This window comes from Elephas maximus, chromosome 9 (genome assembly GCF_024166365.1).
Source record: "Elephas maximus indicus isolate mEleMax1 chromosome 9, mEleMax1 primary haplotype, whole genome shotgun sequence".
In the NCBI taxonomy this organism is placed as follows: domain Eukaryota; kingdom Metazoa; phylum Chordata; class Mammalia; order Proboscidea; family Elephantidae; genus Elephas; species Elephas maximus.
The window spans coordinates 85,279,427-85,296,487 of NC_064827.1; the positions used below are offsets into that span (position 1 = coordinate 85,279,427).

Consider the following 17,061-nt stretch of genomic DNA (forward strand, 5'->3'; position numbering starts at 1 on the left):
AATCCATCACATAAATAAAACAAAAGACAAAAACCACATGATCTTATCAATTGATGCAGAAAAGGCATTTGACAAAGTCCAACACCCATTCATGATAAAAACTCTTACCAAAATAGGAATTGAAGGAAAATTCCTCAACATAATAAAGGGCATCTATGCAAAGCCAACAGCCAAAATCACTCTAAATGGAGAGAACCTGAAAGCATTTCCCTTGAGAACGGGAACCAGACAAGGATGCCCTTTATCACCGCTCTTATTCAACATCGTGTTGGAAGTCTTAGCCAGGGCAATCAGGCTAGACAAAGAAATAAAAGGTATCCGGATTGGCAAGAAAGAAGTAAAGTTATCACTACTTGCAGATGACATGATTATATACACAGAATACCCTAAGGAATCCTCCAGAAAACTACTGAAACTAATAGAAGAGTTTGGCAGAGTCTCAGGTTATAAAATAAACATACAAAAATCACTTGGATTCCTCTACATCAACAAAAAGAACACCGAAGAGGAAATAACCAAATCAATACCATTCACAGTAGCCCCCAAGAAGATAAGATACTTAGGAATAAATCTTACCAAGGATGTAAAAGACCTATACAAAGAAAACTACAAAGCTCTACTACAAGAAATTCAAAAGGACATACTTAAGTGGAAAAACATACCTTGCTCATGGATAGGAAGACTAACATAGTAAAAATGTCTATTCTACCAAAAGTCATCTATACATTTAACGCACTTCCGATCCAAATTCCAATGTCATATTTTAAGGGGATAGAGAAACAAATCACCAATTTCATATGGAAGGGAAAGAAGCCCCGGATAAGCAAAGCACTACTGAAAAAGAAGAAGAAAGTGGGAGGCCTCACCTTACCTGACTTCAGAACCTATTATACAGCCACAGTAGTCAAAACAGCCTGGTATTGGTACAACAACAGACACATAGACCAATGGAACAGAATTGAGAACCCAGACATAGATCCATCCACGTATGAGCAGCTGATATTTGACAAAGGACGAGTGTCAATTAACTGGGGAAAAGATAGCCTTTTTAACAAATGGTGCTGGCATAACTGGATATCCATTTGCAAAAAAATGAAACAGGACCCATACCTCACACCATGCACAAAAACTAACTCCAAGTGGATCAAAGACCTAAACATAAAGACTAAAACGATAAAGATCATGGAAGAAAAAATTGGGACAACCCTAGGAGCCCTAATACAAGGTATAAACAGAATACAAAACATTACTAAAAATGATGAAGAGAAACCCGATAACTGGGAGCTCCTAAAAATCAAACACCTATGCTCATCTAAAGACTTCTCCAAAAGAGTAAAAAGACCACCTACAGATTGGGAAAGAATTTTCAGCTATGACATCTCCGACCAGCGCCTGATCTCTAAAATCTACATGATTCTGTCAAAACTCAACCACAAAAAGACAAACAACCCAATCAAGAAGTGGGCAACGGATATGAACACACATTTCTCTAAAGAAGATATTCAGGCAGCCAACAGATACATGAGAAAATGCTCTCGATCATTAGCCATTAGAGAAATGCAAATTAAAACTACGATGAGATTCCATCTCACACCAGCAAGGCTGGCATTAATCCAAAAAACACAAAATAATAAATGTTGGAGAGGCTGTGGAGAGATTGGAACTCTCATACACTGCTGGTGGGAATGTAAAATGGTACAACCACTTTGGAAATCTATCTGGCGTTATCTTAAACAGTTAGAAATAGAACTACCATACAACCCAGAAATCCCACTCCTAGGAATATACCCTAGAGATACAAGAGCCTTCATACAAACAGATATATGCACACCCATGTTTATTGCAGCTCTGTTTACAATAGCAAAAAGTTGGAAGCAACCAAGGTGTCCATCAACGGATGAATGGGTAAATAAATTGTGGTATATTCACACAATGGAATACTACACATCGATAAAGAACAGTGACGAATCTGTGAAACATTTCATAACATGGAGGAACCTGGAAGGCATTATGCTGAGCGAAATGAGTCAGAGGCAAAAGGACAAATATTGTATAAGACCACTATTATAAGATCTTGAGAAATAGTAAACCTGAGAAGAACACATACTTTTGTGGTTACGAGGAGGGGGAGGAAGGGAGGGTGGGAGAGGGTTTTTTTATTGATTAATCAGTAGATAAGAACTGCTTTAGGTGAAGGGAAAGACAACACTCAATACATGGAAGGTCAGCTCAATTGGACTGGACCAAAAGCAAAGAAGTTTCCGGGATAAAATGAATGCTTCAAAGCTCAGCGGAGCAAGGGCGGGGGTCTGGGGAACATGGTTTGCGGGGACTTCTAAGTCAATTGGCAAAATAATTCTATTATGAAATCATTCTGCATCCCACTTTGAAATGTGGCGTCTGGGGTCTTAAATGCTAACAAGCAGCCATCTAAGATGCAGCAATTGGTCTCAACCCACCTGGAGCAAAGGAAAATGAAGAACACCAAGCCCACATGACAACTAAGAGCCCAAGAGACAGGGCCACATGAACCAGAGACCTACATCATCCTGAGACCAGAAGAACTAGTTGGTGCCCGGCCACAATCGATGACTGCCCTGACAGGGAGCTCAGCAGAGGACCCCTGAGGGAGCAGGAGATCAGTGGGATGCAGACCCCAAATTCTCATAAGAAGACCAAACTTAATGGTCTGACTGAGACTGGAGGAATCCCAGCGGCCATGGTCCCCAGACCTTCAGGACAGGAACCATCCCCGAAGACAACTCATCAGAATTGAAAGGGACTGGTCAGCGGGTGGGAGAGAGACGCTGATGAAGAGTGAGCTAATTATATCAGGTGGACACTTGAGATTGTGTTGGCAACTCTTGTCTGGAGGGGGGATGGGAGGATAGAGAGAGAGGGAAGCCGGCAAAATTGTCAAGAAAGGAGAGACTGAAAGGGCTGACTCAAGACGGGGAGAGTAAGTGGGAGTAGGGAGTGAGATGTATGTAAACTTATATGTGACAGACTGATTGGATTTGTAAACGTTCACTTGAAGCTTAATAAAAGTTATTATAAAAAAAAAAAAAAAAGAAAGGTCTAGTGATCTACTCACAAAAAATTAGCCATTGAAGACCCTGTGGAGCACAGTTGTACCCTGATATACGTGGAGCCGCCATGAGTTGGAGTCGACGCAACAGCAACTGGCCTACCCAAATCGTTTTTGAATAGTAAATTGTATTGTAATCGTCCCTTGGTATTCATGGGGAATTGGGTCCAGGACCCCCCATGGATACTCAAATCCTCGGATGCTCAAGTCCCTTCTATAAAATGGTGTAATATTTGCATATAACCTACATACACCCTCCTGTACACTTTAAATCTTCTCTAGATTACTTATAATCCCTAATTCAATGTAAATGCTATGTAAATAGTTGTTTCATCACAATCGAACATTGGCTCTGGAAGGTAGCCTTTTCTCTTCTATGAGTTTTTTTTTTTTTTTTTCTTTAAAGGAAGGTTTACAAAACAAACTGGCTTCTCATTAAACAACTACTAGTGCACATATAGTTTTGTGACATTTGGTTGCCAACCTCACGACATGTCAACACTCACCCCTTCTCAACCCTGGGTTCTCTGTTACCAGCTTTCCCGTACCCTCCTGCCTTCTCGTCCTTACCCTTGGGCTGGCGTGCCCATTTAGTCTCGTTCTATTTTATAGGCCTGTCTAATCTTTGGCTGAAGGGTGTACCTCAGGAGTGACTTCAATACTGAGTTAAAAAGTGTCTGGGGGCCATACTCTCAGGGTTTCTCCAGTCTCTGTCAGACCAGTAAGCCTGGTCTTTTTTTGTGTGTGTATGAGTTAGAATTTTGTTCTACATTTTTTCCAGCTCTGTCCGGGACCCACTATTGTGATTCTTGTCAGAGCAGTTGGTGGTGGTAGCCGGGCACCATCTAGTTGTGCTGGGCTCAGTCTGGTGGTGGCTGTAGTACTTGTGGTCCATTAGTCCTTTGGATTAATTTTTCCCTTGTATCTTTGGTTTTCTTCATTCTCCCTTGCTTCAGACAGGGTGAGACCAGTGGAGTATCTTAGACAGCCGCTCACAAGCTTTTCAGATCTTCTGGGAACGCTGATGCTGCCTGGGTCTCAGCTGATGCCAATTCTCCTGTGTTCTTGAAGTTCTTGAGGCTGGAGCACTTTACAGAGCTAGCCAGCCATCACTTACTAGGCTGATACTCCTTCCTCTGCTCTCCTCAGCCCCCTCACACTTAGCCTGTGAGGGATTGCTTTGGCCACTTTAATTGCTTTTTGGGAGGCTTTTTTTTCCATAGAAAAAAAGGGTGCACACAGCACAAGTAGCAAACAAATGAGGCATGTGGCTAACACTGCTCAGAGAGAGACTGAGGGTCTGTGAAACGGCGGGAGGTTACAGTAGGGTATGCTTATGCTACACATTCCTTCATTCAAGTGGATTCAGCGTAGTGCTCGGGTGCACTGCAAATTCAAGTTTTGCTTTTTGGAAACTTTTTTTGTTTTCCCTGAATATTTTTCATCCACAGTTGGCTGAACCCGTGGATGTGGAACCCACAGATAAAAAGAGCCGACTATATATACTCCAACCAAAACAAACCAAACCCTCTGCCAGTGACATTTGGTTGTCAACCTCACAACATGTCAACACTCACCCCTTCTCAACCTTGGGTTCCCTCCTTCCAGCTTTCCCGTACCCTGCTGCCTTCTCGTCCTTACCCTTGGACTGGTGTGCCCATTTGATTCCGACTCATATCGACCTTATAGGACAGAGTAGAACTGCCCCATATGGTTTCCAAGGAGTGGCTGGTGGATTTGAACTGCCGACCTTCTGGTTAGCAGCCAAACACTTAACTACTATACCACCAGGAGTTGTTAAATTATTCAAGCTTATAGTAAAAATAGGAAGATAACTTTTATAGATGCTTAGTATATGTGAGGCCTGTGCTAAGTGCTTTACATGGCTCATCTCATTTTATCCTCACATTAGTTCTAAGAGGTAGACTGTGACTATCTCTCATTTGCAGAAGAAACAGATTCAGAGAGGTTAAATAACTTGCTTCAAGTCATGAAACTGCAAAGTGGTGGAGCTGGGATTTGAACTAAGACAGTCTGCCACCAGACCCTACAATCTTGAAAATATAGTAGAATAACATAACCACTGCAGCTCCTGGCCCCTAGTCCACACCCCTACCAGCAGGTTGGACAGGAGACTATCAGGCTTAATGAACGAAGACTAGTTAATCATCAAAATTAACCAGATGTGTCTAATACGAACAGACTGGCATCCAGATGTCTCTTTGTTCCCCCATTTCATTTTTGGAGTGACACTGTTGAAAGATATTTGGAACTGTTGAATGAAAAGTACTTGGAACTTAAGCTCAGTTTTTAGGGAAAAATAATCAGGGTATTTCCTTTCTGTCATTCCCGTTCCAGTCCCTTTGGTCTGGAGTTTCCCTATGCATTCATTATACAGAACAGTTGTTTTGAATTTGTCAGCACATGATAATGTAATTTTGCTCAAGAAATACTACATTTTTCCTCTACCACAAAGGCTGAATTTGTTTTGGTTTGCCATCAACGTAAAACAAATTTCCCTTCAACAGGGTAATACAATAAAAAGCCATGTAACTATAAAAAGAATGTAGTAAGTTAGACCTAGTCAGCACTATAATTCTTTCTTTCTGATTAATATTTTTAAATTATCTTTAGCTGAAGCAAGAAAGATAAGTCATTAATATGACCCTGAAGTCTAAACAAAAGCTTATTGTTTTGGAGTATATTCATTTGTTTCTAATGCCCATGTCAGTTTTTAAAGAATGGTTTTGTAAAATAGTTTAACTACTTAAAATACTAACCTCACAATCTGCCACTCCACCATCTTTAGTTAAAATATTGAGCTTAACTAGACCTTCTCATTGTCTTATCTAGCCTGTAATGAAATTTGCTAATGATGGTGTATTTATAGTGTCTGTGGAAAAGGTCTTCTTCTTTTGTGTATTGTCCTCTTTTAATTAATTTAGGATCCTTGAAAAAGAATTTAAGCCTAAAAGTCCTTCTGCTAGATTTATTTTTCTTCTCTTAAAGTAACAATGTAACTCATATTTAAAGGCTCAAAAGAGCTTGCTTCAGCACCAAAGTAGTCTTTGTAAATCACCCAATTGAGAGATTTTTGGGAATGTGCTTGGATTCAGTCTTGCAACTTAATTGCACTAGAATGAGCCAGATTACCAAACCCACTGCCATGGAGTCAATTCCGACTCATAGTGACCCTATAGGACAGAGTAGAATTGCCTCATAGGGTTTCCATGGGGCTGCTGGTGGATTTGAACTGCTGATCTGTTGGTTAACAGCCGAGTTCTTAACTACTACATCACCAGGTGGTTGAGAGCTACAGCTGCTAACCAAAAGGTTGGCAGTTCAAACCCCCCAGCCACTCCTTGAAAACCCCATGGGGCAGTTCTACTCTGTTTTATAGCGACCCTATGAGTTGGAATCGACTTGACAACAACAGGTAATCTTTACAGAAGCAGGCTGCCATATCTTTCTCCCATGGAGTGGGTGGTGGGTTAGAACCGCCGACCTTTCAGTTAGCAGCCGAGCACTTCAACCACTGTGCCACCAGGTCTCCTTTGAGCAAGATTAGGAGACAAAAACAGGAGCTTAGACAAGAAAGGGAAAGATTGGTCCTCTTGCCCCTTTCCTGAGCTGCTGCCTCTCCCTAGTTGTTCTCAGATACCAGCAAGTCACCAGGACAAGAGACACAAGGTGTAATTGCATTGCAACTGGGGAGCAATGCTTTTTAACTCTTGAAGGCCATAACAAAGAAAACTAATAGTTATATATAAACTTTCTATTTTATCATTTAGAGCACTTTTGCTGTTGTTAATTGCCATTGAGTTGGAACAAAATGTCACCCAGTCCTGCACCATTTTCACGATCTTTGATATGGTTGAGCCTTTTGTTGACGCTATTGTGTCAATCCATCTCATGGAAGGTTTCCCTCGTTTTAGCTCACCCTCTAGTTTGTGACCTCGTGGTGCAACAGTAGCGAGTCTGACTCCAGATCAGAAGGTTTCATGTTCAAAGTCAAGCGAGTTGACTTTTGGAAACCCTGGTGGTGTGGTGATTAAGAGCTATGGCTGCGAACCAAAAGGGCAGCAGTTTGAATCCACCAGGCACTGCTTGGAAACCCTGTGGGGCAGTTCTACTCTGTCCTATAGGGTTGGTATAAGTCAGAATCGACTCGAAGGCAACGGGTCAATGGGTCTACTTTGCCAAATACATTCTTTTCTAGAGATCGGTCTTTCCTGATGATGTGTCCAAAGTAAGCAAAACAAAGTTTCGCCATTCTTGCTTCTAAGGGGCATTCTGCTTGTATTTCTTCAAAGACTGATTTGTTCTCTGGTAGTCCACTGTATATTTTTCATCAACACCACAATTCATGTGCCTCAAATTTCCTCATACTTGATAATTCTTGCTTAATATACTGTCTTGTAGAAACAGATGGAATGTAGAAATCCATGTCATGGATTTACTTAAAAACAGTGAATTCAATGAGTTTTTCAACACCTCTGTGGGAAGCTATTATTTTTATCGTGAAGTCAAGGAAACTAACGAGCAGGGTGTTCAAGTTATTTGCTCAAAGTCAATTGGAGATCAAGGAATATTTGGCTCCAAACTTCCTGTGTTAATTATTATTCCATTGTTCACTTCTTGATTTATACATTTGTTAATAATCGGTTTTTCTTTAAAGCTGGATAAAATGAGTCTGAAGACTGCTTTTCAAAAGAAAACCAGCTTTTGATGTTTTTGTTGCCGATAAGCACATCCTTTATTCTTGGTTCCAGGCGCCTTAAGTCTTTCTTCATTGTCCAAGGACTGTTAGAGATGGGGAGACTAGAACACGCGTGAGCGTTAATCTTGATGCTCAAAATTCCAATACGCTGTGCTGACCATTGGCTGTAAGAGTGTCACTATGTTATCTAAACTCTTAGAGGTCCAAGTCCCAGCATTCAAATTTCAAAACACTAGTGTAACCTGTCCATTCCTGAGTAGGGATTCTGGCACAAAAGGTGATATAAACATTGTTCTTTATTTCCTTTCTCCTTCTATATTATCCTCACGGTGAAACCATTGCCCTCTGATGATAAGCAAATGCCAAAGACCAGTGAAATAAATTCTCTGGTCAATTTCTATTTCATTTTGATTATCTAAACTATCAGTCAATTCAATTTTTAACAACACTCACTGTAGAGGGGGTGGAAGCAGTGGCGGTTCGGTGGTAGAAATCTTGCCTGCCATGAGGGAGACCAGGGTTCGATCCCTGATCAATGCACCTCAAGTGCAGCTACCAACCATCTATTAGTTAAGGCTTGTGTGCTGCTATTATGTTGGTCGGGTTTCAGCGGAGGTTTCAGACTAAGACAAACTGGGAAGACAGATCTGGCAATCTACTTCCGGTAATCAGTCAATGAAAATCTTATGATTCACAACACTCTGACACAACCAATGTGGAGATGGCGCAGGACTGGGCAGCGCTTTGTTCTATTGTGCATGGGGTTGCCATGAATGGGGAGCTGACTGTATGGCAGTTAACAACAACAGCTATAGTGGACATGTGCCACATTTGTATTGATCCGTCATCTTCCAAACAACTTTTCTAAATGTGAGGAAATGTCCATGTTATAGATTCTGACTCTCCAAAACAGACCTCAGAAGTTAAATCCACAGCCTCCCTTTCAGCTAGAATAAAACCTCATGTGACCCAGGTTCTACCAATCATAGGCACCTATGCAAGATTTTAATTCCTAAGTGAGAAACAGCAGATATAATCTCTGTTCAATTCTTCCATTTTGTTGGCTCGGGTGGGGCCATTAACAGTTGCATTAAGTCCAGTGTATGGAGTCAAGTTCCCAGTGTCTAGAGCGACAGTGGTATTTCCTCATCAGGCCATTTCTGTGGCATGATTTTGGATGTTGTTACTGGAAGCTCAGCCACTAGCCTATTTATCCAGCCCTCCCAAATTCTCCATAAGCTCCTGAATATTTAGGCATTCCAAAAAAAGGAGATCTAACAGAATGTGGAAATTATCACACAGTATCATTAATATCATACACAAGTAAAATTTTGCTGAAGATCATTCAAAAGCAGTTGCAGCAGTACCTGAACAGGGAAATGCCAGAAATTCATGCTGAATTCAGAAGAGGACATGGAATGAAGGATATCATGGCTGATGTCAGATGGATCTTGGCTGAAAGCACAGGCTACCAGAAAGACTTTTACCTGTGTTTTATTGACTATGCAAAGGCATTTGACTGTGTGGAACATAACAAATTATGGATAACATTGCAAAGAATGGGAATCCCAGAACACTTAATTGTGATCATAAGGAACCTGAATATAGACCAAGAGGCAATAGTTCAAAAAGAACAAGCAGATACTGCATGGTTTAAAATCAAGAAAGGTGTCCATCAGGGTTGTATCATTTCACCATACCTATTTAATCTGTACACTGAGCAAATAATCCAAGAAACTGTGCTATGTGAAGGAGAACAGGGCATCAGGATTGGTGGAAGACTCATTAACAACCTGCGATATGCAGATGACGCTACCTTGCTTGCTGAAAGTGAAGACGACTTGAAGCACTTGCTGATGAAGATCAAAGACTATAGCCTTCAGTATGGATTACTCTTCTACATAAAGAAAACAAAAATCTTCACAACTGGACCAACAAGTAACACCATGATAAATGGAGAAAAGATTGACATTGTCAAGGACTTCATTTTGCTTGGATCTACAATCAATGCCCATGGAAGCAGCAGTTAGGAAACCAAATGACATATTGGCATTGAGCAAATCTGCTGCAGAAGACCTCTTTAAAGTGTTACAAAGCAAAGATGTCACTTTGAGACTAAGGTGTGCCTGATAGAAGCCATGGCGTTTTTGATCACCTCATAAGCATGTGAGAGCTGTGCAATGAATACGAAAGACTGAAAAAGAATCGGTGCCTTTGAATTATGGTGTTGGCAAAGAATATTGAATATACTGTGGAATGCTAAAAGAATGAACAAATCTGTCTTGGAAGAAGTACAGCCAAATGCTCCTTAGAAGTGAGAATGGCAAGACTTCTCACATACTTTGGACAAGTTATCAGTAGGGACCAGTCTCTGGAGAAGAACATCATTCTTTGTAAAGTGGAGGGTCAGCAAAAAAGAGGAAGACCCTCAAAAAGATGGATTGACACAGTGACTCAAGCATAACAAAGATTGTGAGCTTGGCACAGGACCAGGCAGTGTTTCATTCTGTTATACACAGAGTTGCTATGAGTCAGAACTGACTCGAGGGCACCTGACAACAACAATAACAGGTATAGGGTAGGGCCCTGGTGGATCAACGGCTAAGCGTTTGGTTGCTAACCAAAAGGTCAGCAGTTTGAATCCATCAGCTGCTCCTTGGAAACATTATGGGACAGTTCCACTCGGTCCTAGAGGGTTGCTATAAGTCGAAATTGACTCGACAGCAATGGGTTTGGTTTTTGGTTTTTAGGTATAGGGCAGTGGTGGATCAGTGGTAGAATTCTCGCCTTCCATCCAGAAGACCTAGATTTGATTCCCGATCAATGCATCTCATATGCGGCCACCACCTGTCTGTCAGTGGAGGCTTGCGTGTTGCTGTGATGCTGAACACCTTTCAGGGGAGCTTTCAGGCTAAGACTTGAAAGAAAGACCTGGTGATCTATTCCGAAAATCAGCCAATGAAAACCCTATGGATGACAGTGGTCTGATCTGCAACTGCTCATGGAGATGGTGGAGGACTGGGCAGCATTTTGCATGGGGTTGCCATAAGTCAGGGATCAACTTGATGGCAGCTAACAACAGAGCTTTGACAAATTGTGAATCAAATAACCTAAAAGCCCTCTGCCTCCAAAAATCTAAGAATATTCTTTTAAACATATAGCTGAAACTGGAAGAAAAAAAAAGAGGAAAATCCTCAGGTGCCAGAAGCAAACATCCACTGCACACCAAAGCCCTGTGTCTTGAGATGAAAAGCAGCCACCATGGACACGTGGGGGTGTCATTCCTGGTAACACAGGTGAGCAGGTCCAGGTGAGATGAAGAGCTGGGATTGAGGTTCCCTTATAAGACAGGACCCTCAAAGGACAGTATCTTCAGTAACTAGTATGATGCACAGCATGATCCCAGAATCATGAATAGGAACTGATTTGCTTTTTGTCCATTTACTATTTTCAGTCATGCTTTGTTGAGTCTCTGTTGGCTGTTTATGACATCTTGGGAAAATTCCATAACTTTCTGGTCACTTGAATATGTAAAAAAGCCCAATCCAGTCTAGTTTAAAACTTCAGGTGCATATCTATTTGAATACTTACCTTCACTGTGCCCTATACCAACAGCGAGGCTTCGGGTGGGGGAGGGGAGCTTGGAATGGGGAAAAGACTTTGCCTCTACTTTTGCTGTTGCTCTTCTCTTCTTTCTCTAGTCTTCATTCTTTCAGTGTATGGGCAGGAAGTAGGATGAAGAAAAGAAAGAATGTTCACTTAACTGGTACTATTGTAGTCAGCTAAATGCCTCTCTGTGGCATATCTGTCTAAATGTTGGCTCTCTGGTTTTGGACTTTTTTATATATGCAAGTGTCTTAGGCTGGGCTCTCTAGAGAAGCAAAACCAGTAAATCATATAAATATACAAAACAAAAGAACCCATTGCCGTCAAGTCGATTCTAACTCATAGCGACCTCATAGGACAGGTAGAACTGTCCCACAGTTTCCAAGGAGCACCTGGTGGATTCAAACTGCTGACCTTTTGGTTAGCAGCTGCGGCACTTAACCACTATACCACCAGGGTTTTCTATAAATATATATAGAGATTTATATCAATAAAATGGTTCACGCGATTGTAGAGGCTGGAATGTCCCATGTCCGTGGATCAGGATAGAGGCTTCTCCTGATTCACATAGCTGCAGGGGCTGGTGAACTCAAGATCAGCAGGTCGGAGAGCAACGCTCTTGTTCGCAGGCTGTGAAGATTGATGAATCCCTAGATGGGCAGATAAACTGCTAGCTCAAGTCCCAAGAACTGGGGGCCAGAAAAACAGGGGGCAGCTGTAGGACCCAGAGATGGCAAAAGCCAGAATGCCCACTTACATTCCAATGCACTCCACACACTCAAGGAAACTCCTTTTCAACTGATTGGCTACTCACAGCAGATCCCATCATAGGGGTGACCACTTATAAACACTGAGAATCATGGCCCAGCCAATTTGATATACTATCTAACCATCACAACAAGTGGCTGGAAATTTATGTGCTCTGCACAATATATCATTAAAAGATAGGCAAGGGAGATTAAAGAAAGCATGGCTGAAGACAGTAAATGGACAAAACTCAAATTGGTTCACATCATGCTCCTCTGAGTTCAGGCGGTCTAACATACTAGTCACTGAAGGTGCAGCTTATTGAGGGTCTTGGTCTTACATTGGGTCTTTGTCCCAACTCTTCACATTATCTGGACCCACCTCCTGACCTGGGAGACCCACTCAGCCTTTGCCTTTACTACCCCGCCCCCTTGGTTTTGCCCACCCTAGTGGAACACCCCACAGACTCTAGCTACTGGAGTCCCCTTGCTTGATGGTTCATCCTTTTGAGTGGATGCTATCAAAACAGCTCAAGCCTAGCTGCCTGTGGACCCACAGGAGACTTACACATCTTTGCCCCACCCAATAGTGAGAGTATAAACAGCTACATATTTGTCCTGTCATCTTTTTCCATTTCTTTTTTTCCCCTGTCCAGATCAACAAGTACATTGTCTAAACAGATACCAAACTAAGGAATAAGATGTCGATAAGACACTATAGATCACTGACAGTGATATTTGGAGCCCTTTTCACTTTGGGGGGATTTAGAAAAAAGTAGTTTCCCTTTTTCTCCACGGTACTCATCTTTCACCAGCAGCACACATCTATCACAGTTCTCCTTTCTCTAATCTTCTCTTATATAGACGAGGGGTGGAAGGGAGGGTGGGGAAGAGGCTAAGGTGATGATTAGGGGTAACAGAGTGCATTTGACCACTTCTTAATAAATTTTGGAGGAATTTCTTGGCCCCAGTTTGTTTCGTTTCTCTTTCAAGTTTGGGACATTTCACACCTCTTTTACCTCTGGCCAATGGATTATGTCCCACTCAGCATTCTATTACACCCGGTTCTAGTTTTTGTTCCTGAGAGTTCTGAATTCTACATTGGAGAGGCAGAAACTATAACATTACCCCATTAGTCTTCTTTCAGAATTTTTTTATCTTTGTACATCATCCAAAGGCTGTTCTTGTGTCTCCAGTGATTTATCCTATTGGTATATTTTTGTGTCCAGGGATATTAACCAGCCCAGCATACAGCTTTCGCAGTGTACACTGATGTTTGTTTCTTTTGAAGTAAACATAACCTCAAGATTTTATTGTCTTGATAATAAAACAGATGAAACTTAGAACTGGATCACTTTGCCCTTTCTCTTCTTGTCTCCTCCCAGTTCAAAATGCTTGCATGTCTTGGTAGCCAGCATTCTCTTAGCTCTGCTGTTGGGGTCAACACATTTAAGCCTTAACACAATCTTCTTTGTAGTTTTAGCCTTCTTCTGGAAAATTGTCTTGCCTGCCCACCATATCCACTTTGTTTCCTGTCATAACCTCACTTTGCCTGGGCATAAAGAGAATCTTTGCCCTTCTTGTACTGTGTCACTTTGTGTGGTTGGTGCTTGCCACACTTCTTACAGTAAGTCCAGCAGGTTTTAGGAACATTTACCATGTTTGCCGGAATGCTATTGGCATGAAAAGTACACACTGATTTTTAAAGGGTCTCCAATGAGCTCCCCCAAATTTTCACTTGCATGGTTGGAAACCCTAGATAAACCATAGAACACCAAAGATAAGGAGTAAATCTTAAAAGTGACCAGAGAATAAAGCTAGATTACCTGCACAAGAGCAAATATCAGTGTGTCAATATACCTCTTGACAGCATCAACAGAAGCCAAAAGATAATGCGATAATTATTCCTCCCAATGGCAGATGGAGCTTTAATTTTTTTCCTTCCCTCTCCATCCACTATGAATATGTGTACTTCCCAGATCCCCATTCTTTTAATAGTGTAATAGTATAGATCAATCATCAATATTTGCATTACTATCAATGTAAGTATGACTTGCTTTTGCTGTCTGAAAGCTTCTGAGGGCTTCTTATTTGTCCCTATTGTTCTGATATTTCATGATGATATGTCTTGGTGTGGGTCTATTTTCATCCACTGTGCTGAGCACTTAATGAGCCTTTTAATCTGGACACTCACGTATTTGAGTTCAGGAATTTCCTTAAATTATTTCTTTGAGATTCTATAGAAGAATCCTGATCAAAAAAGGGAAAAATGTGAAATAGAATTTCAAATCCTCACCGAATCCAGACTTTGTAGGGCCACTGAAGCTGGATGACCTCCCAAAACTATTGCCCTGAGGAAATTTTAAAACCTTAAACTGAGATCATCCCCTGAAGTAATCTTTCAACCAATTGTTTAGCTTAATTAGAAAAGAACATCTGCATTGAGCATTGTATTATTTTAAAGAATTGCCTATATGAGATCAAACTGAGAACAGCAACTCAAAAGTTTAGATGAGGAAACTAACGGGGCAGTGAGTTTGTGTTGACGACAGTGAAACAATTCAGAAAAGGATAACAAGAAAGGTGGCACAATGTGAAGAATATAACCAATGTCATTGAATTGCACATGCAGAAATTGTTGAATTAATTTTTTTCTTTCTTTTTTTTTTTTTACTGTGTATAGCTTCACCAAAAATAAAATTTAAGAAATTATTGTTTTTTTTTTTTATTTTCTCTCATTTATTTCCTCTGCCTCTTCTTCTGGAATGCCCATTTTTTCCACATATCACTCTTTCTGGGCTATTTTATAATATAATGTAGTGTTTTATATTTTCTATATAAAATATATTTAAATACATAAATATATAGATAAAATATAAATTTATATAATATTTTATGTAATTTTTCTCCTGTTTTCTTTTTTCGCTTTTTGATCTATTTTCTGGGAGATTGACTTAACCTGGACCTCCAACCTTTATATGGAGTCTATTCTGTTATTGCTTTTTAATTTTTCAGGGCTCTTTATGTTCTCTGTATGTTCCTTTTGGGGCGGGGGGCAGGTTGCAGACCATTCTTTTTTTTCTGGTTTTTGTTTTGTATTGAGTGTGTGTGATCTAGATGAAAGTTTACAGGTAAATTAGTGTCTCATTAAACAGTTAATAGACAAATTGCTTTGTGACATTTGTTGCTGAATGTTCCTTTTTAAATGGCATTCTGGCTATTTTAATGATATCATCAGTATCATTGCCTATCTCTTTGAAGATATTAATATTTTATTTTGAAAATTTGGTCTCCTTTCATAGCTTATTTTTTCTTCAAGTTGTTTTTCTCAGTTTCTGATTTATTTGTTTGATCTCTGTCTTGCATATTAGAGGCATTCTTCAGCTGTCTCGGTGTCTCCTCAAGTTTAATTGTGGTCGATTAAAAAGCTGACTGGAAGATCTGAGTGAATTTCATTGGAGGATGATCTGGCTGGGTCATTTGTTGGAGGAAACATGGATACCAATATCTGTAAGATTTTCTCCATGGCTTGCTCAGATTCCCCAAGATGGGGAAGCTCTTCCATCCTTCTATCTGAAGGGTAAATGCCTGATCATCACCATTCTGGAAACTGAGTAGGTGGAGAGGGCTTTGTGCCTACATACACTTCAGAATCCACTTATTCTCCTCTTTTCAGTGTGGTGTCCCTGATCTTAACCCAGTCTATTCCCTCCAAGTTCAGTGTACTTCTCTTTACCCAGACTATAAACATCATTCTTTCGTTATGAGTACTCTGGAAAAATCATCCATTATCATGGGGGTAGAGGAGATCTAGGGGTCTATTGTTTTTAAACATTGTTCCTAATCTTCCTTATTTTAAGCCATATCCTTCATCTCCATTTCCAAAGTTACCTGGTGTCATCAATTCCTGTACTCTTAATATTATATAAATTGAATCAGCTTTGAATCTAACTTTGATCTGCCCAGTTATTATTTGTCGATCTTCTTTCTAGCTTCCAAATGTTTGTTGTTGCCTCCTCTTCCATTCTTCCTATTCTTATAGGTTTATATCTTTCTAAATAATATCTATTCACCATAGAATTTATATGGTTTCTGGAGAAGTGAAATTTGAATGAGTATGTTCCACCATTTTTACCCAGAACTTTAATCTAGAAGCCTACATCCAACTGAACTATCTTTTATGGCTAATTTCATACAAATACTGGGAGAATTGACCTCTTGCATACCTTCACTGAAAAAGGTTACTAAGTGATGTATTTCAAAAAAAAGAAAATTGAACCTTGAAAGAAGGAGTAAAACGTAAGAATCAGTAGACTCTGGAGCCTGGTGGAGACCCATGTGGATGCCACCTAAGGTGAAGCTATTCCCTGCTGGAAGAACGTGATGGTTTTGTTGGCCCATGACAGAAACTTGGCAGAGATTCAGGAGACATCCCTCCACTACAAGGCACTTTCACAGCTATAGTGAAAGAAGATATCCAGTCCTCTTGCCTCATTTTGGTATGAAGCCTAAAGGTGAGGGAACCAGTTTCTCATAGCCCATCCGCTTTTCCCCCTCCATGGGAGGAATTCTTTCAGTTTAATGAGTAAGATATTCAGAAGTGCCATTTGGACCTGCTATGGTCTGACACATATGGGGCTGCCATGATTTGGGGTTTATTTTATGGCAATTGGTTTTAGTGGTTATGGGTGAGTGAAGAAACAGAGCTTCTGTAGAACAAAATAAACACTATATACGTATCAATAGGACGCAAGCCACCACAATACAACAAAGTGACAGACAAGTGGGGCTGGAATCTACGCCACCAGTATTTCAAATCGTCTCTTTCAGCAGATGTAGTCAATTTGATTCCTGTGTATTCTGTCTGGTGAATCCATGTGTATAGTCATCATTTATGTTGT

General features: G+C 40.6%; 1 pseudogene; it reads right to left on the reverse strand.

Moving 5' to 3' along the window:
- Nucleotides 1-13,500: 13,500 nt before the first annotated feature.
- LOC126082705 (60S ribosomal protein L36a-like) lies at nt 13,501-13,820 on the reverse strand (annotated as a pseudogene).
- Between the last annotated feature and the right edge of the window lie 3,241 nt (nt 13,821-17,061).